Source organism: Hyperoodon ampullatus (assembly GCF_949752795.1).
Source record: "Hyperoodon ampullatus genome assembly, chromosome: 9".
NCBI classification, from domain to species: domain Eukaryota; kingdom Metazoa; phylum Chordata; class Mammalia; order Artiodactyla; family Ziphiidae; genus Hyperoodon; species Hyperoodon ampullatus.
In genome coordinates, this window is record NC_136922.1 from 33,274,319 (window position 1) to 33,280,238 (window position 5,920).

Here is a 5,920-nt window from a genome sequence, read left to right on the forward strand (position 1 = left end):
CATTGCAGCCTCCAGTGTCCCCTCCCCCCTTCTCTTCCTCATAGTGGTCACAGGAACATACAATGTGACATGTTGGTGGTGTGATGGAAAGATCCTCAAAAACACAAAAAGCACAATTCGGCAGTCATGAGCTCTATGAGTTTGGTGAAGAAAGAACTGTGTGAGTATGAGTGTGTATGTTGGTGGGCAAGGTCCAAGAAAGTGCATCCTGGTATTATTTATGTTAGTAAATTGCTAGAAAGACCCAAATGTCCATTAGCAAAGGAGAGGTTAAATAAATAATGATACATTCATGCAATGGAATACTATGCAGCCATTAAAAAGGAGACCTTTGTATCAGAGTTTGGTCAGGACATCAGAAGAGCCTCTGTGTATCCCATGACTGATCCAGGATGGGCACATAGCCCTGAGCAGAGCCAGAGAGGCTGTGAGAATTTTGCTTGGAATCTTTTTTTCTTCACTGACTTTCAGAGAAGATGTAGAGTCTGGAGCTGTGGCAGGAATGTTGTCAGATGAAAAGGGAGCCTGAAAAGAAGCCTAACTGGTAGTGAGCCCTTACCAAGGACAGTTTCAGATGAATGGCAGGTGGGAGAAAAATGGGTTGAAGAGTGAGAAGAGACTGGGCAGAGGAGGGGAGCCATCAAGTGAAGCTAACATTTAAAGACACATGGCTTTTACAGGGAGTAGAGAGCTGGAGTGGTGGCGAGAAGATGAGATGGAGAGCATTTTGCATTTGTGTCTCCACCCCCCAAGCAGGGAGATGCTACAGCATGTGTGACACTTATGGGAGACCCGGTGAAGGGGGAGTGGATAACTGGTGGTGTCATATAACATGTGTGAGGGCTGGACTTGGAGTGCAGAAGAGAATGACCAATGTCTTCTTGGATGGCTTTGAATTCTCTGTGAAGTATGAGGAGGGGTCATTCTTTCAGAGAGAAGATAGATTAGGCGACAGTGGAGAACGGCTTAGTTGGGAACAGGTGCCGAACCCCCTGGAGGAACTGTGTGGATTTCTGGGCAGTGTCACCGAGATCGTAGATCATGACTTACAACGCAGCTGTCTGTAGCAGCACTCTGCCCTGCAGGTGTGTTGGTCACAGGAGACAGCCTCCCTGGGTTTCAGGTTGGCCAGGCAAGTACCTGGAGGAAGGGCGTGCAGAAGAGTTGCAGTTACGTATCTTTAAGAGTGATTGACTGATGGGCCATGGGGTCTAAGCTAGATAAGGAAGCATGTGAGGTCAGGAGGTGCCTCAGTCACTTGGGGATAGTTCTCTCTCCCCTAGAGTTTCATTTTCCTCTTCCTTTAGCAGATTGTGAGAAGCTGCTTGGCCAGTTAGAAGGCTAGGGTTTCTTAAAGCCATCCCTGTCCAATTCTGCCCTCACCAGTGAGCTGCCTAAGGTGGTATTTTCTGCCAAGAATTTTTTTTTTTCCCTTCTGTTTTGATGAGATTCTGCTGTTTGGTCAAGCACAAAAACTGGTCTGCAGGGCAGATGGCATCTTCAGAGCAGTTGGGAATCCTGTCACTCTGGGTCTCTGGATTGTTCTTTTTTTTTTTTTTTTTTTTTTTTTTTTTTTTTTGCGGTACGCGGGCCTCTCACTGTTGTGGCCACTCCCGCTGCGGAGCACAGGCTCCGGATGCACAGGCTCAGCGGCCATGGCTCACGGGCCTGAATGCTCCGCGGCATGTGGGATCTTCCCAGACCGGGGCACGAACCCGTGTCCCCTGCATCGGCAGGCGGACCCTCAACCACTGCGCCACCAGGGAAGCCCTTTTTGTTTTTTTGAAGGTAAAATAAAAGTTTTATTTTTCTTACTGCTAATTGATCTAACAAATATCAGTCTGTTCAAAATAATAATAGCAACAATGTATCTGATTATGTATGCATATGGATGTATTATATATATACGGATCTCTGTTTTTTTTTTTGTTTTTTTTTTTTTGTTTTTTTTTTTAGTTTCTGCTTTATAACAAAGTGAATCAGTCCGGATCTCTGGTTTTGATGAAAAAAAGCACATAAGACCTGAGGCAATGTCCATGCAAGACTGGTCCAGGGGCTTCACTGGAAGGGACTTACGGAAACACTGCTGATCAGTCTCCCAGTCTTCATGGCTATTATTGCTGTATATTTTCAAAGACAAAAAATTCATCATCTATTATCCTTTGAAATACGAATAGGTTATGTCTTCTGTTTTCAGCACCTACATGGTGGGGAGGAAAGTGGGGAGGGATAAATCAAAAAGACTTTTCAAAGAACAATTTAACAAACTCTATTAAAATGAAAACTTTTCATACTTTCAACTTAGCATTTTTGCTTCTTACAAAACACTACCACAATGCAAAGATATATGTTCTAGAATGTCCTAGTGAAGGATTGTTGGCCCATAAATAGGGGCCTGGTTAAGTAAATTAAGCAATGGACACACAGTGGAATACTATATGGACTTTGAAAACAGTGAGGTCAGCCGCTCTCGCCTTTTGAGATGGCCCACACCCTGTATGTGGAGCATGTTTCTGCTGGGGCCACTCTCGCCTTTTGGGACAGACTGCATTCTGCTCATGGAATGTTTATCTCTGCTTTCAGTTTATTATGGCTCACTCTTGAATTCTTTCCTGTGTGAAGCCAAGGATCCTCACTTGGTGGCCCATCCCAGGGACTCACCTGGGACATGACCATCCTCTTGTGCCCAAGTTTCCTGCAATAACTTTACAAAGGAAGAGGAAGAAGGTGGTCTTTTCTCCCTCTCCACTTTTCCTTTGACTATAAAAGTGTAGACCACTTAGTTCTCGGGGCAGAGCTCTCTTGCTTGCCTGCTTCTATCCTTCATAAGCATCCTATATTAATAGATCTACTTATCTAAAAAAACAGAAAACAGTGAGGTAAATCTATATGTACTGACATGGAAGGTTCTTCAAGACATTCTGTTCAGTGACAAGATGCAAAATAGTATGATAGCATCGATAATGATAATAACTATTAGTATGTAAAAGGAATAAAGATTGAAGAAATGCACACAAAAATGTTAAAGACAATGTTAATGGGAACGTGGAGTATAATTTTCATTTTATGTATTTCTATGTGGTCTGAATTCTCTATAGTGAACAAGCATTATTTTAGTGAATAATGGAATTACTGAATATAATTTCTCTCCTAAGCATATTACATTCTTTTTTTGTGTGTGTGATGCGCGGGCCTCTCACTGTTGTGGCCTCTCCCATTGCAGAGCACAGGCTCCAGACACGCAGGCTCAGCGGCCATGGCTCACGGGCCCAGCTGCTCCGCGGCATGTGGGATCTTCCCGGACCGGGGCACGAACCCGTGTCCCCTGCATTGGCAGGTGGACTCTCAACCACTGCACCACCAGGGAAGCCCGTTACATTCATTATTAATCACACAATCTCTGGGTGGTGAATGTTACCAATTCTACAGATAAGAGGATTAGAAAAGTTAACCTGCCCAAGCTCACATTTAGATCATCTAAAGAGATAATCTTTTCAAACTCTATATCATAAAGTGAATATAGTCTTCCCAGGCTCAGCTTATCTCGCTTTAGAAGCTCACTTCTGGCCCTTTGAGCTATTTCTCCTTCCCATTATGATTTCACTTCCCTCTCAAAACTATTAAAATTCATTTCCTCTGGGAAGTTACCACAGGCCCATGGCTCCTCGTGACTCCATTAACCTTACTCTGTAGCATTTTGATGTACTCACTGCAGTGCTTTTGTATATATGTTACCGTTTGAATTTGCATATGATTCTATTCTCCTCCATCTTCATCTTTGATGATGAGCTCCTTGATAGACTTGCCACTTTGTTTAGAACTTCCCATAATCCTTCAGAGTCTGTTTCCAAACTTTCTCAATAAGTCTTAGGACTGTATCCTTAGTGTAACATTTGCATTTGGTGGGTCCTTAATATTGATGATCAACAGTTCCTATAAACCAGGCAATCTTTTTCTTACACAGTACTGTATGTTTTCTCTACTGAATTATGTAAATGTCCCTCAGTTGAATAGCTTCTAAATTAATAGATAATTCCAGTAAAGTCATGTCCTCTTTTGATTTTTTTTCTTGGTGTAGGGGAGATGTAAATCATATAGAATCAATAGAAGGTTTCCAAATGGAAAAGCTTGACAACCATTGTGATAAAAAAATATCAGTGGCAGAGAATTCCTCTATTTCTCAGCTTCAATGCTGACAGGACTAAATGCTGTTTACATTATAAATGACCAAGGAAGCAAGACTAGACTTCCAGTTGGTTGATAACATATGGTTGAGAAAAGAGCCTCAAGGTTATCATATTGATTCTAGATTATCTTCCTTGTCTGGTGTAAGTAGAGAGACAAACATATATTCTTACCCAAATAAGTGAATCAAATGTAATTTCCATTTTGCTCCACAAATATTTGAATGTGTACCTTTAACATTTCATTAGCAGCAAAAATAACATGGTCTACATCCACAGTCAGTTGTTCTTTAGACTAGTTTTACTCCTTGTACTTCAGTACTTGAATGAATGGAATATTAAAGTGGAATATTTAATTCAAGACTTGGAAACAATTTGAAAAACTAGTTGATTCATAGTGATCACTTCAGAAATCTAAAAGCTACTCGATAATACAAAATTTAGGGTGGGAAAGAAGGCATTCTTTTTTTTGTTTTTCTAAATTAAACCTTTAAAAATCTGTAAACTTATTTCAAGTATATGGAAAAGTACAGAAAAAATATAATGAATAATTATGTACTCGTCACCCACTCTATAAAATTTTACTATTGTCGTATTAAGTTTAAATTTTTAAAAAGTCACAGATAAAAAGCCCCCTGTGTATGCCTCCTAAATCTCATCCTTTTTTTTCCCCGCCCTGAACAAACTCTATTCTGAATTTGGTGCTTATTATTCTCATGCTGTTATTCCTTTACTATGTTTATAAATTCATCAACAATATATAATATTGTTTTGTACTTTGTACTTTCAGTGGTATATTATACATATCATTCTGCACCTGTGCTTTTTTGGCTGTTTATACATGTAACTCAAGTTGTTGTACAGATGTATCCCATTATACCAAAGTGTATCTGTTATCATGGGCATGGACTTCTGGTTGTTTCCAATGTTTTGCTACTACAAACAATACAATTTAAAGTTTTATACGTCTCCTTTTCCCACATGCAGTAGTTTCTCATATATTCATGTGCATATAATCATCTGGTGAATCTTGTTAAAATGCAGACTCAGTTTTGGTAGGTTTGGGATGGGGCCTGAGATTCTGCATAGTTTCCAGATGGTGTTGATGTTGTTGGTCCTAGGACCACGCTTTGAGGAGCAAGGGCCTTGCAGAGGAGTAAAACTTCTAGGTTGTAGAGGATGATCATCTTCAAAGTTACTAGATATTGCCAAATGGCTCTCTGAAGTGCTTGCACCAATCCACACTCCTATCAGCAGCTCACCAGTCTCCACAATGTTACATCTTCATTAACACTGTTATTGTAAGACTTTGATTTTTGCCAATTTGATGGTCATGAAGTGGTATTTTGTTATATTAATTTACCTTTGATGAGTATTATTGAAGTCAGACCCCTTGTGTTTCTTCTTCTGCAATAATTCTTTTTTTTGCGGTACGCGGGTCTCTCACTGTTGTGGCCTCTCCAGTTGCGGAGCAGTCTCCGGACGTGCAGGCTCAGCGGCCATGGCTCACGAGCCCAGCTGCTCCGCGGCATGTGGGATCTTCCCGGACCGGGGCACAAACCCGCGTCCCCTGCATCGCCAGGCGGACTCTCAACCACTGCGCCACCAGGGAAGCCCTGCAATAATTTTTAACATAAACTAAGGTTTTGGGTAAAGAAGATGTCTTCATTCATCTGTTTCATACTTTAAAGCATCCTTGTGCAGCCATGGCCAAGATTGTCTTGAGACTTTCAGGC

The 5,920-nt window shown here is 41.2% G+C and overlaps 1 long non-coding RNA gene across 1 annotated transcript; it reads right to left on the reverse strand.

Moving 5' to 3' along the window:
- Positions 1-1,063: 1,063 nt before the first annotated feature.
- On the reverse strand, positions 1,064-5,622 carry LOC307058513. The gene is made up of 3 exons (XR_013811097.1): positions 5,548-5,622; positions 2,077-2,200; positions 1,064-1,140 (listed from the first exon to the last, which is right to left on the reverse strand). It is a non-coding gene; the product is annotated as an uncharacterized lncRNA (long non-coding RNA).
- Positions 5,623-5,920: the final 298 nt, after the last annotated feature.